Genomic DNA, 14,394 nt, shown 5'->3' with positions numbered 1-14,394 from the left:
TGTCCACTAGATGGCAACTTCGAGCTGATCAGGCTAATACGCACTTGAGTAGCGCTTCTATTCGTGTATTTGTTTTTTCTTTCGTTATTTTGTTGTATTTTGACAGGAAAAAAAGTGTGTACTTAGTACACTTTTAACCTCCTTTGCAGGTTTCCATAATGTGTGTGACTGGGTTTCCGTGGGTACACATAGGAAATGAGTGGGTGCAAAAAGGATCGAAAAAGTGCTCATAATGAAACTTAGTGAGAGAACGAAGAGTTCTCATAAGTGCGTGCGCGTATGCTTGTCATCACATTACAAATGACACTCCCTATTACTGTAATTGACGCTGTCAAAGAAGTATATACTTAACTGTGTATTTGATTGCGGCTGTAAAAAGGAACCAGTGTTCGTCAAGCCCCTTCTAGCTTGTAAAATTTTGAATTTAACGATCAAAGTTCGGTGTTATGCATTGAACGTTTAACACATTTCGAAAAGGACATGAAAATAACAATTATTTCAGCTTCCTTGTTTCACTTCCTCCAATAATTCATTTTTTTTAATCCCATTCTTGATTGCATTGCATGATTTCAAATAGTCAGCATTGGCCAGCTGTTTGTAAACAATTGAATGTGACCGGGATATCCACGTGCATTGTTTTTTTTTATAGAAATTCCCCGAATAACTCGTTTTTCAAGTTACAAGCTGTCCACTGCTTGCCCCGCCCACCCACTGTGAAACACCACCACTGAGCGTGAACAAAAAGAAAAGTTACAATAATGTCATCTTATTTGTGCTGGTAAAGCCTCAGGCGTTGATTTGATTTGAATTGAAGTAAGAGTCAAACAGCAACATAGAAAACGAGAAGCCAAAGCCACGCCCCTTAAAGGCACACCTCAAAAAAACAACTTATACAATCCATCCTTAAATGAAACCGAATAAACCAGTTTATTTCTTCACATTTTATGTTTTATATTCAGTGTGTCGACCTGTTTACCCTTTTATTTGTTTTCAACCATCAGTTAAAATAGCAACACTCTCACAACGTCACCCTTCTCCGGCTATTTCCATGTTCAAAATGGCAAACAAACACATCCCAATGTGGAAATTGCCACTGAGCGAAGGCGTAGCCATCAAACACCCCCCCTCCCCCCACCTCCAAATTATTTGTCATGCCAAATTATGAGTCTGTTATGAAAAACGCGCCATGTGCAACAACCACCAAATGTGTGAGTGGGGAAACGTGTGAGTCTCTCTCTCCATTTTCCAAATATCTCTAGAGCCTTTCTTTTGGGTAATACCTCTTAGACAAAATATTGCGCAACTGTTACCGCTAGGTCATTTGTTTCCGTGTCAAATCTGTGAGGAGTTGAACATTTACCGTCAATGCTTTCTCATCATGCAATTGTTCATTGTGATGCTTGCATGCATAATTGTTTTGAGAGCTTGTGTGTTTGTATTTTTTTATTTTTTTTTCGGTTGCTAAAAAAATAATGTTCTCTGATTTCGGTCGATGAAAGCAATTTTTGGATTGGATTGTAATTACCTTCATTAGTGTCGTAGTGGAGAAATTTACATTTCACAGCAGCAAAGTTATGAAAGGAAGATGAAAGGAATGAAAAAAAGTCGAAAAAGAAATGACGTTTTCTAACTTTTATTTTGAAAAAAACATGAATCCCAATATATGCTTGTGTATCTCCTTCACTCTTGCTTTGTCAATTTAAAATAATATACTATTCTGAATGGATTTTTTTTACCTGATTTATCATTTTTTTCCCCATTTTTCAGTATGTTCCCCACTGGCACGTGTACGAACATATGACGGGCTTTCTCATCATAGATAATGTAATATTCACATGCAATAGTTTGGCGGCTCTTTTTTCCCCCCTTCTCTCAAATTGCATCCAATTGCGGTGCCACTCTCCTTTCGCGCGCGTGCGTGTGTGTGTGTGTGTGTGTGTGTGTGTGTGTGTGTGTGTGTGTGTGTGTGTGTGTGTGTGTGTGTGTGTGTGTGCGGTGTGATGTGTAATGTGAATCCAGTGTGCTCCTTGACAGTCTTTTCATCTGGTTTTAATTGGAAAGGCAAATACATATCAAGTTGACATTTGACTGGTTCGATTCAGCAGCCAATCTTTCTCTCACTTTCCGTCCATAGCGTTAATTTTTCAATATTATTAAAGCGCGTCAAATGACTGTTTTCTTTCCTGCTCCTAATTAAAGCTTAAACTAAATACACACCATACATATGTTACAGTCGCCTTAATTATTATTATTATTATAAATGTATAAATCAGCTTTTATTATTTATTATTTTATTTATGGTTTTCTTGTTCTGTGTAATGTTCTTTTAAAGGACAACCGACGTCACTTTTTTGTTTCCTAACTGACACCAGAAAAACGTTTTGTGGCATCTAAAATACCAAAAACACGCAGTATATTTTTAGTCAAATGCAAAACACCAATAAAAATGACTTAAAGTGTCTAAAAGTACTTCAATTTGAAACCGGAAGTGGCCAGTTTCAGAAGGTCCCCCATGTTCGTGACGTCACGCCAAGACATCTTGCATTGCTGGAGAATCAAAACAATGGCTTCAGATTTGGAGAATATGCTTTCTTGTTACTGATCCAGTTATGAATATGATTAAAATAGTTCTGAAGAAGAAAGCATACATGTTTGCAATCGATTAAAGAATTTATTCCGTGTCATTTTTAGGCATCAGGGATGGGAAATGTCGCACCCAAAAAGGCAGTAAATGGCGACAAAGCCGTGTAAGGAATTAATCAGCCCGTTTCCACAGGCTGATTAATTTCTTACATGGAGCTTTGTCACCCTCTTCGGCCTCTTTTTGGTCCTACACGACGTTTTCAGACCAAAGTACAGCAAAATGCATTGACGTGATGGAAGGACTGCTACAATGTGTCCTTTTTTCGGTCAGGGGCGTTCCTTCAGTGACGTAGGGTGAGGACTCGTCACCAACTCAAAAACAAGACTTCCGAAATATTCAGCGCAAGTCTTAAAACGTAAAATATAGCTATATGCGGTGGAATTTTTGTAAAATACACTCAGTAGAACTCATTTGAAGCCATTTTACAAACGTCGGTTGTCCTTTAATTGTAATTGAGTGTCCAGAAAGGCGCTTGTAAATTAAATGTATTATTATTATTTGTATTTGTATTTTTTTTTTGGGGGGGGGGGGGGGGGGAAGTTGCATTTTCAATCAAGGAGCGCTCAAAATCTTAACGCAGCCCAGATGATGAGGCTCTGTTTTTTTTTTTCCTTCACTCTTCCTCCTACTTTTGCTTTTGACTTCCTCCTTCCTGTAGCTAAAGAACCATTTTGCTGGAAAATAACCGTCCATTCCAAATGTCTTGCCTTATCATTCATGTTCCGTAAAATAGCCTGCTAATGACTCAAAACGACATACAAAAATACAGCAAACGTAAACGGACGTCTTCTCGCTATCTTCCGACATTCTAGCGTCCTCCTCACGTCCCTAAACATTCTTTTGTCCGTATTTAATGGAGGTCCTGTGATTCTTCGGGTTATGGCGGTGGTTTGATTCTTGACTGACTGCGGCCCCTAAAATAAGAGTCATGGCTCCAGGCTGCCGACTTCCTTAATAAGGAATGACATTCTTTGTCCTTGCTTCAGACATATCTATGAAATCGATGCGCCTTGCTTGATTTAAGAAAAGGAAACGAAAGCATGTAGGAGTTAACGTTATTGACACCTAAGCATGACAACATAAACTTTCCATGTTTAAAGAGTCTGCTCATATTTTTTTTCACATTTTTAAGGGTAAATATTTTCCTCTCCGGGCTTGATTTAGCGAGAGGCAACTGCCTTGGCAGGGCGACAGGAAATCTGAGCACCATGAAGGATTTGTCCTCAGTTGGCAGCCGGCGTGGGCCACGCACAACTTTGGCCGCACGAGCGTAGAATGAGTCAATGCCGCAAATTCACCCCAAAAACAAACGCGACGACAAAATAATCATTGTTTTTCAGAGCGTTTTTAGCTTTCGCCCCACGTCAGCATAAAGCATCCGCACGGCAGTCAGCTGTCCACGTGAGGTCTTTTCCAGCAGTGTGGTCACTAATTACAGCTGCCTCAAGCCCACTTTTTCCTAAAACTCCTTAGCCTCCATTTTTGGGACACCGGCAAGCCGTCCAAAATGATCACCCAATAAACCACAGGTGGAAAAATTCAGGCCCGGGGGCCAAATCTGGCCCACCACGTCATTTTATTCGGCCCGCGAAAGCATGTCAAGTGCTGTGATGCTTGCTAAAGTCCGAACCAAAATTTCAAATTGTCTTGTAAACCACAATAAGTTATTATTCTTGACTTCAGATTTGAAAACTAGTTATTTATAAACTCATTCACTGCCAGACGATGTGCAAAAATGTGTCCACTCTAGTGCCATGTTTTTTGTCATTGTCACTCGAATTTTAGGACTCACAGAACATTGAGTTTTACGACGAAATAAACATTCCATACGTTAGAAACGTCAGACTCTTTTCTTTCATCAGAAAGAGTTAATTAAAATATAGCTTGAGTTATCTGAGCTTGAAATGGGGGTGACTACAAAATACCATACAATACATACATGTTGATTTATATAGCGCTTTAACAACAGCTGATGTTGTAACAAAGCGGTAACATGGACAAAAGGGCAATGCCGCCCCTTTGCGAAAGGGAAAAACATTGCCAGAGGTCTGACCAGTGCTTTATCGGCACCCCCCCCCCCCTAGCAAGAAAAACAAAAACCCGAACAAATTCGGGAATGGCGCTCCACATCACGCATTTTAATTTCCGAATAAATTCGGGAATCACAGTGAGTGAGTTAATATTGCCTCTAAATATAAAATAGGCAAAGCTGGCTTAGCCCTGATTTCTCTACTTATTATATATCTTTGTATATTGACAAAATGGGTTTATTATTCATTGAACAAAAAACGAAACGAGGCATCGTGATTGAGATTTTGAAGACTTAAGGTGAAAAAAGTACTAAAATACCACAATACCCCACCTTATATATGAATGCTACCCGATTCGAAATAATCAACGTATAGTGACGCACGCCCCATATTTATACAGAGTCTGAAATTGGGGCGACATGTGACAGCGCACATACGGTACACGCTTGCAGGTATTGCGGTCGTCCGCTTTAATCCGGCAGCCCCTTGGCGGAAGCTCAAAAGCCTCTCAGCGCTGTCATCTTCTGTTAATGTTAATCTCGAGGGGACGCCAGCGTCGCAAGGAGCTGACCCACTGCCAGCGACCCCTCTCCCCTCCCCCGCTCAGTGTCTGACTGCTGCTGCTCACCCACAGAAAAACTTTGTTGTGAGTTTTGAAAGGCGCTTATGAAATGTATTATTATCATTATTTACACCCCCAAAAAATCGACAGAGTAAATACTAGCGACAGATTATGACATATTATGGTATATGTCAGAGTGTCATTTCTCGTTCTGTCCTCTTTTTTTATGTAGCCAGAATCATCTTTACTGGCCAAGTGTGTAGAACACACAAGGAATTTGTCTATGGTAGAACTCTCTGCAATAATATCATCATAAACAATTGCAAAGAGGCGCTATACAGTTATATTTGGGTTACTGTTTAGATAGTTAATAGCTTAGGGGAAGAAGCTGTTCAAATGTCTGCTGGATTTGGTGCATATGGCGCCTGCCAGAGAAGAGTAGCTGGAAAAGGTGGTGGGCAGGGTGTGTAGGGTCCAGTAGGATTTTTCCATGCCCTTGTCTTGGCTAGACAGCTTCCTGTTTGAATGCGTCACAGAGCTCAAAACACACTTTTTGGCATTAGACTCAGCATGATTCTGACTTGATTTTGGCTTACTCCCCAGTGCTTTCTATTATCTTTGTGACTTTTATTTCCTGTATATGATAGTTGTCCACGTTAAGCTCTTTATTACAGCGTCAGTTGTTGTTAAAGCGCTACAGAAATCAATATGTATTGTATTGTCTTTCCGCTAAAAGTACAAAATCAATTATGTCATGAGAATCACATACAGTGCTCTTTAAAAAAATCTGGAGAAGAAGTGAAGCCTGAAATTCGATTTGAGTCGTTGTTGTACATCCAAGGAACCGCGGTGGATATTTGAATCATTCAAATCAGATTCAAGTGTTTTGTATTAAAAAAAAGAAAAGAAAATGTCACATGCTGCAGAGTCCACGATTGCAATTTGCATGGGATGTTTTTTTTTTCACACTCACCCTCCCTCAAATCTGCGACATCAAACGTCGCAAAGACAATGTGCAAATTGGAAACGAGTGTGTGGAAAATGCACACACAGCAAGTCATGTCATCCCCCCTCTTCTCTTTCACGCTTTTCGAGTCAGAGTGTCACCACATTTGCCAATAACATTCCCGATGGTTATTGATTGGGTGCCGTTCGGCGCAAAAGAAGCAGCTGTTCGCCATCAGTGGGCTGTTTTCGTTTCAAGTCGAAATAAATGTGGTCATGATGAATAACCGACAGTGGAAGGCGAGCTAGCAGCAAAAATGACCGTCTTAATATAGCGAATGCATTTTAAGAAAAGATATAACGGTCGCAGAAAACATGGCTTTAAATCCGCCGGGTGTTTTTGAGCACCAATCAACGTTTCCCGTTTGATTCTTCACTTTTCCCTGTTTTTTTTTTGTTGTTGTTTTTTTTTGGGGTAGGCCGTGAGTCATGTTCTCTCATTCCCATTATTTCGCCTGCAGTTGCTGAGTCAGGAAATTAAATAACATTAAAAATAACTGAAATCTGTGTCGCATTCAGTTGAATTGACTTTGTTCCTTCTGATCTTGCAGTTTGTTGTAACTAGACAGAAATTCATTTATTTGTAGTTACTGTATATTCTCAACGGTCTCTTCACTGTATTCCATTTGTCCCATCGGATGTAGATGTATTTGTTATTTTTTTATGGAGGTGTCCAATCAATTTTCAACCCCCCCACGTGCTTCTATGTCACATTTTATCTGCTCACGTGCTTTCTGGATAAGCCGTGGCGGCAACGGAACAAATTCTTTAAAACGGTCACATTTCAAATTGCAATCCTCAAGTTGTTGCGCAATGTCAGCAATTTTTGGATTGGATTGTCAAATTGACAGTCAATTGACAGCAAGGGGACATTGTGAGTAAGGGTATTATCGCTGAGAAAGCACCGCAACTTCACTCGGACATCATCAAGAGGCAACCTGGAAGTTCGTCATGCATTAACAACTACCATCACAAAGGTAAATAAAATGACTTTATTATACCGTACAGTTTATTTCTTTAATTACAATAGCACATTTATTATACATAAAATAAGGTATATTTTGTGTAGTTTTAAGACTTATTTAGTAGAAAATTATGTTTTATGGGGGCCTGGGAACGGATTATTCTCATTTTTAATGTTTTTTTTTTTTTTAATGGGAAATAGATGTTTGGCAGACAAACTTTTTGCCCAACACACTTTCTGGGAACCAATTAAGTTCGTAAGCTGAGGTATCACTGTATAGCTATTCGGTTTCTACTCTTATTTAGTCTTATTTTACTGTTTTCTATGCTACAATATTCTATTCTACTCTATTTTACTCTTATTTTTTATATTTATTAATACTCAACCACACATTCTCTCAAAAGCTTAAAAGGAGAACACATCTGTCGTCATTACTGCCTTTTTCTTTATTTGCCCCAATACTGAAAACTGTGGTGGTATGTAAAGCTCTTACTTTTGCAGACAGCTCTGCAAGAAAGAATTGTTGGGGAGAGGGCGCGGGGGACTTGCAGACTTATGTGTGTGCTTGCTTTATCAAGTAAAATATGCCATTTTTATTATTATTTTTAAATGAAATCCACTTATGATTGGAACTAAAGATAGGGCTGTTATTTGTATGATTAGCTGTTGGAACATGGCCGGTTTGGTTGTAAGTGCGTGGGAAGCCTGACTTGCAGATAGATGACTTACTCAGACAAATACTTGATCTGAAAACGTTCATAATTCCTTGGTCTGTAAAATATTTGCATGAAAACAAAGGACTACTACTTCACTTTTTTGTGTGTGCAAATTTCCCCAGTGAGGGACTGTGTAAGGCTTTCTCATTCTGATTTCTGAAGGCTTAATGCAAACATAAAATGCGTCAATTAGCATTGATACGACCAATTTTGACCCTATATTTTTTTACATTAACTCGGTCACTGCCATCCCAGAATTTATTCGGGAATGGAAAATATGACATGGAGCGGCATTCCTGAATTTATTTGGCCATTGATTTTCTTGCAGGGGGTACCGAAAAAGCGCTGGTTCGACCTCTCGCAATGTTTTGTACAGGCCATTTCAAGCTCGGATAACTCCAAATCCGTATAATTTAGGAATTAACTTGTTCTTTTTGATGAAAGAAAAGAGTACGGTTTCTGACGCTGTATTGAATGTTAATGTAGTCCTATAAGTCAATATTCTGTAGGTCCTGCCTTTTGAGTGAAAATGACAAAAACCCTGGCACTGGAATGGACACATTTTTTTGCACATCGTCTGGCAGTGAATGAGTTAAGATGGATGGATGGATGTCATACCGTTGTAAAAGCTTCATTCAAAATGCCACCTTCATTATTTTTTAAACAAGCAAAAGTCATGAAAGTTACGAATAACTGTTTTTTTTTCTCTCTCAGTCAGTGATTAATGACTGCTGGATCTGAGTGAGCGTTGAAGGATCCAGAAGGCTGTAATTTGTGAGAGGGGAAGCAGAGCCCTCCTATGTTTTTTATGGCGGCTTTACACCGGCTATCCAGCGTGTTATTTACGATTGTGACGGTTGAGGCTGCGTAGGAGGAGCCAATGTTGTTGTTGTTGTTTTTTTTTTTACATAGCAATCTGGAAGAAATTGAAAAACACGCTTTCCAGTTAAATGTCAAGATGTACGGGTGTCGCTTTGGCCGTTATGCGGCTATATGTCATATGTTCTGGCCGTTGTCCGGCGTGGCAAAGCTCCCAGTTGTATCTTGGTTTTTTGCTGCAGTGTGGTTGAGAATTCTGAGCTTGATCCATTATAACAATGATTTTTTAAAGCATGTTTCCGCTATTCAAGGGCTTGCAAATTGTTAATTTTAATCACACATTTTTGTCAGTTGGAGGCACACGTATCAAACCACAGGACCGCCGCTAAAAACAAAACAACAAAACATGACCTCTTTGACCTATAGTTGATAGGCAGCCTCCTTCTCTTTTTGATGCAATTGCATTTTTTTAAGTGGTAAGCCGGAACAATCATATTTTGCTCCTTAATGATGTCATATTTTTACAAAGCCCTGAGTTACCTTTGTCCTCATCGCCACCCCATCTCTCGCTTTGTCACTTTCTGCCCAGATGTCTGCTCACCAACTGTGCTCAGATGGCTTTTTGAGAGGGAGCGTGTATGCACACACAAACAGACTGAGTCACACAAACACTATTGCAAGTCCAGGTCTATTGTCTTGCGTGTTTTCCAGTCCTTATCTTTTGCACTGACGTCAATACGAAACAGTTGCCTGTAGCTCTCCAGTGACCCCGGACGAGCACGACTGCGTGGTCAGCTGAGGTTAAGAATTTGACTTGCTGTTTTTCGCTGCTAATTGGATTAATTTTGTAACGAATGTGAATGTGATTAGACTGCGATGCTTGCTTGGCACGCAGGATGGAAATCATGTCGTGGCACTGGTTTGATGTTTCATCACCGCAGGATTGATCCCAAATTTAGAAAATCTGTGAATGGAACTAACCTTGATCCCGTTTTGTCATGATGACGTTCTGCGAGTGTCCACGAGGTGGCAGAGGTGTTTCTTGTTCTTCTTCTGCGCACCTGCCTGCCATCACAATTATTGGGTCCTATTTTAGCACCTCATGGACCCGTGACATGGGCTTGGAATTTGTGATAATAATGATAAAATCAATGCTAAGAATCACAATAATAATAATAATTAATAATAATAATAATAATAATAATATTATAATAATTATTATTATTATTATTATTATTATTATTATTATTATTATTGTATTACATATTTATTATTATTATATTATTACGACGACAACGGTAACAGCAACAACAATGGTAACAGCAACAATAACGGTAACTGTAATAATAACGGTAATCGTAATAATAGTAATAATAATAATAATGGTAATCGTAATGATAATGATAATAAAGATAAGACTAAAATAATACTGAAATTACAAATACAAATAAAGATAATAAAAACAATATAATAAAAATTATCATAATCATAATGTTTACACTGCTATCTCCAGCCTGTGTGGAGTTTGTAGCTTCTTTCCATGCGTGTGTGGGTTTTCTCCGGGTACGCCGGTTTCCTCCCACATTCCTAAAAACTGCATATTAGGTTCATGTACCACTCCCTAGGTGTGCTTATGAGCGTGAACGGTTCACCTCTCTGTCATTGGGTGGCAACCATTTCAGGGTGTACCCCCGATGAAGACAGCTGGTATGTGCTCCAGCACACCTGCAACGCCCATACGTTTGAAACAATGTGTGTTTGTGTGGGTGCGAGTTTCACATGGAAACGACCCAAGAAAATTTTAACACCGGAATCAATGTACTGGTATATGCTTGCAATTTTCTATCCATTTTCCAAAATTGCTATTAACAAAAAATAAATTTGATTTTTTTATTTTATTTTATTGATATAATTGATTTAAATGATATGTAATCTTTTTTCTCCCCTTGGCAAAATATTTGCTCCCCCAACAAAAGAGAATGTGTCAAACACCAACTGGAACCAAAATTCTCATTTATTTGTGGTTTCCTGGAATAGCAGTCATTCTTGACTGAAAAATTATGCCATTAAAAAAGTATTACATGTACTACATAAGAAAAAAAAGTGCATCTCCGTGTATGAAGTGTTGCTAATTAAGCTAAAGCCAACTTGTTATTTCTTTGCCTTGAGAACTGTCTCCGTCAGGAAACAGAAAGTTCCCAAATAGGACCTTGCCTAATTCCCAGCTGTCTGAACGTATAATAATAAAATCCAGTTTCCAGTCTTACGCCCTCACTCCCTTCTTCTCTAGACACCTCCTCCCATATGCTCGAGTCTCCTTCCAGTATTCATCTTAACTATCTGGCACTGTTAACACAACACTCAATCCACACATGCCTCAACGTCACCTATGGAAGCATAAATTTTTGACTGACAGCGATTCCAGTATGCTTTTGCGTGAAGTGCTGGGATCGTCATTTATTTATTTTATTTCTTGCACAATGAACACATGGATCAGGACAGTTGGCAAGATCCAACTCGCGTCCACGTTTCTTGCTCAATGTGTGTTATTTTGTGAAGTCATATAGTGTTCCAGACAGACCCGCAGTTGAAAAAAAAAATCCGTAACTAAAAACCTTTTTAGATGATAAAAAACAAACATTTATGTGACCACAGTCATGTTTGTATGAGTGTGTTGTACATTCTTTTTTATAATAAAAAGTATGGTAGCGCTATCACAATCACATATTTTTGGAAACCATTATCAATTGTATTAAAATTCATAGCATTTTCTTCACAATTGTTTATTGATGCCGATTGTTAATAAGGTGTTTTTTGATGATAAACCGATTTTTAATAAAAATCAGTGTAACAGCAAAGCCATGAAAAATGAACCATGTTATAGTGAGCGATTGCCATTCTGCAGTAATAACATCACAAAACATTTGCTTAATGAAAAATAAATATATATAAGTAAATAGATGAAAAAATAAGTAAATAAATAAATCAGTAAATAAATACATAAATAAATACACAAAGAAATACAGAAATAAATAAATATAAAAATTTACATACATGAGTAAATCAATAAATAAATGAGTAACTAAATGAGCAAATAAATAAATGGGTAAATAAATAAACGAGGAAAAAATACATGAGGAAATAAATGAATAAATAAATGTAAATAAATAAATGAGTAAATAAATATAAATAAATTAATACGTAAACAAATAAATGAGTCAATAACTAAATCGGTAAATAAATGAGTAACTAAGTAAATGAGGAAATAAATCCATAAATAAATAATAAATAAATACATAAATACATCGATATGTAAAAAAAATGTGTAAAAACATAAATAAATGAGTAAACAAACAAACAAGTAACTAAATAAATACATGAATAAATAAATAAATGGAGCAAACAACTAATGTTAACTGCTCACCCACAGAAAAAAATATTCTGTGACTCTAAAGTGTCCTTGAGAGGCGCCTATAAATTAAATGTATTATTATTATTATTAACATAGTGCAAGTTTATAACAGCCCTTCGGTGTCTTAGCAGGTGTCACACATCACGCCAACTCTAATCTATGCTAACACTGCAGCTCTTCTTACCTCTTGCCTTTCGTATTTTGAAATCTCTTTGATAATTTGCGCTCTGTCATGTATTCCTAAAACAGATATTGTTCTTTTTATTGTTAGGCAGGTAGTTTATGTTATGGACCCCTCACCGGTTGGGGTGCCCGATGGAGAAATATATGCAGATTCAGACGCAAAGTAGTTGAGGTGCATATCTACACGTGGTCACCATTTCTCACCTCTTGCCAAAAATATTTTCTTGTTGCACTGCGCAAATAAAAGCACTATGACAGCGTATACATAGTGCGCCGGGAAAAGAAAAAAAACCCAGACATCGTTGATGCACCGCTCTATTGTCTTCTGGAGAACATTTTAAAGATGATAATTGGCACAAGTTCGTGCATAATTGGCTGCTGTTGGTTTTCTGAGTCATGGCATAGTTGCGATCTAAAAAGTGGTGTGAACTCTATTCGTTATATTGTCGATGAGCGCAAGGTTTGATTGTGCGTCTATGGGAAAATGATTTTCTATGGTGTGAACTCAGTCAGTAGGCGGGGTACATCGTGGACTGGTAGTCAATTTATCCTTATTCGCTGGAATTCAGATTGTACAATAAAAAAGTATAGATTCTTTTTTGAAGTAGAAGTTGTTTGAAAACTGAAGCCGTGAATACTCGAGCTCATTGCCACCAACCCCCTTGATGCCACCTTTAGAGAAAAAAAAATATTGTTCCCTCATTGTGGACATGTTGGGAAATATCCTCTGAGCACACTGCTTCACTTAGACCATTCTAAAACTCAGAACTTGGCTTTTCCGGTTTTTAGGCTGCCCCAAAAAGTGGAGTATGACCACCACTGCAATGTGGTGGGCAATGCAACGTTCTCCAGTCGGAGTTGAAGATGTTGCGTAGCACAACGTCAGCTTAGTTAGGAGCTTTTCATGTCATGGCACTTGGCAATGGAGACTGTGTCTTGTTTAAATACTCTCCAGCATTTTAGAATACAACACATATTGATTTTTATAGCGCTTTAACAACAGCTGAAACTGTACCAAAGCGCTCACCCGCTTATCCTGTGACTGTAAAGTGACCTTGAGAGTTTTGAAAGGCATTTCTATATATATATATATATATATATATATATATATATATATATATATATATATATATATATATATATATATATATATATATATATATATACAGTAAAGTATATCGACATTCAAGGGAGTCCGAAAAAATATCGATATAACCGGGACTATCGATATATCCGACCCTGTTTGCATGTAATTTTCTCCGTGCGTGCATAGAAATAGTATCGATATAACCGGGACTATCGATATATCCGATATCAATATAACGAGACTTTACTGTATATATATATAAACATATAAACATGGCCAACTATCATTTTCAGAAATAAAGCAGTCACAAAGACAGTAGAAGCACCAGGGAGTAAAACTAAGATCAAGTCTGAATCATGTTCAAAGTGTACAAGTGAGTTTCGAGACAGGTTTGAAATATTTTATATTTGATATACATTTTATGTTAGATAACATTTTATTTGTCCATTTGCAGAACTAGGTTGACATTAGCAGTTGCACTCCAGAGCGGTTAAAATCCTATTTGGCAAACATAGCTTTTTGTGTTAGCATTGGTTTTTGTGAGCCCTGTCGTTGTATGGGTTCTGTTTTGGGGCCCCTGTTGTTTTTCATGTATTTGCCACTTCTTGGTTCCATCGTTATCGCCACATTTGTCCTGTCAAGTGGCAATTTCTTGAATTTCAATGAAAAGACAGCAGAACATTTGGTATTATGTCCCAGTGCATACATGGCGTATTTTTTTCTGTGTGGTGTCACTCACAAAAATCAATTAAAAATAAGCAGGTTTATCCTAGTTTCAGCACTATTTTTGATGAAAACCTACCCTATATCTATTTTATACACACAAATAACTTTATTTTACGTCTAAATACAAAGCAGCGACTTACTCACATAGAAGTAAAATCATGTTTGGGTCAATTTTTTAAAAATGCAGTTATGTCAAGAGAGGCACCTGTGAAAAAAAGTGAAGTAGAGCAAAAGTTCACCGCAGTG

The 14,394-nt window shown here is 37.8% G+C and overlaps 1 protein-coding gene across 1 annotated transcript in view; it reads left to right on the top strand.

The window, feature by feature from the left end:
• The window catches only part of LOC148883774 (inactive serine protease 35-like), a 43,776-nt gene that overhangs the window by 4,038 nt on the left and 25,344 nt on the right, over window positions 1–14,394 (top strand). The gene's annotated exons all lie outside the window — the stretch shown is intronic.

Source organism: Hippocampus bargibanti, linkage group LG19 (assembly GCF_051943395.1).
Source record: "Hippocampus bargibanti isolate YZ-2025 linkage group LG19, ASM5194339v1, whole genome shotgun sequence".
NCBI classification, from domain to species: Eukaryota; Metazoa; Chordata; class Actinopteri; order Syngnathiformes; family Syngnathidae; genus Hippocampus; species Hippocampus bargibanti.
The sequence above is the reverse complement of the archived record's forward strand: the minus strand, read 5'-3'. Positions and strand labels throughout refer to the sequence as shown.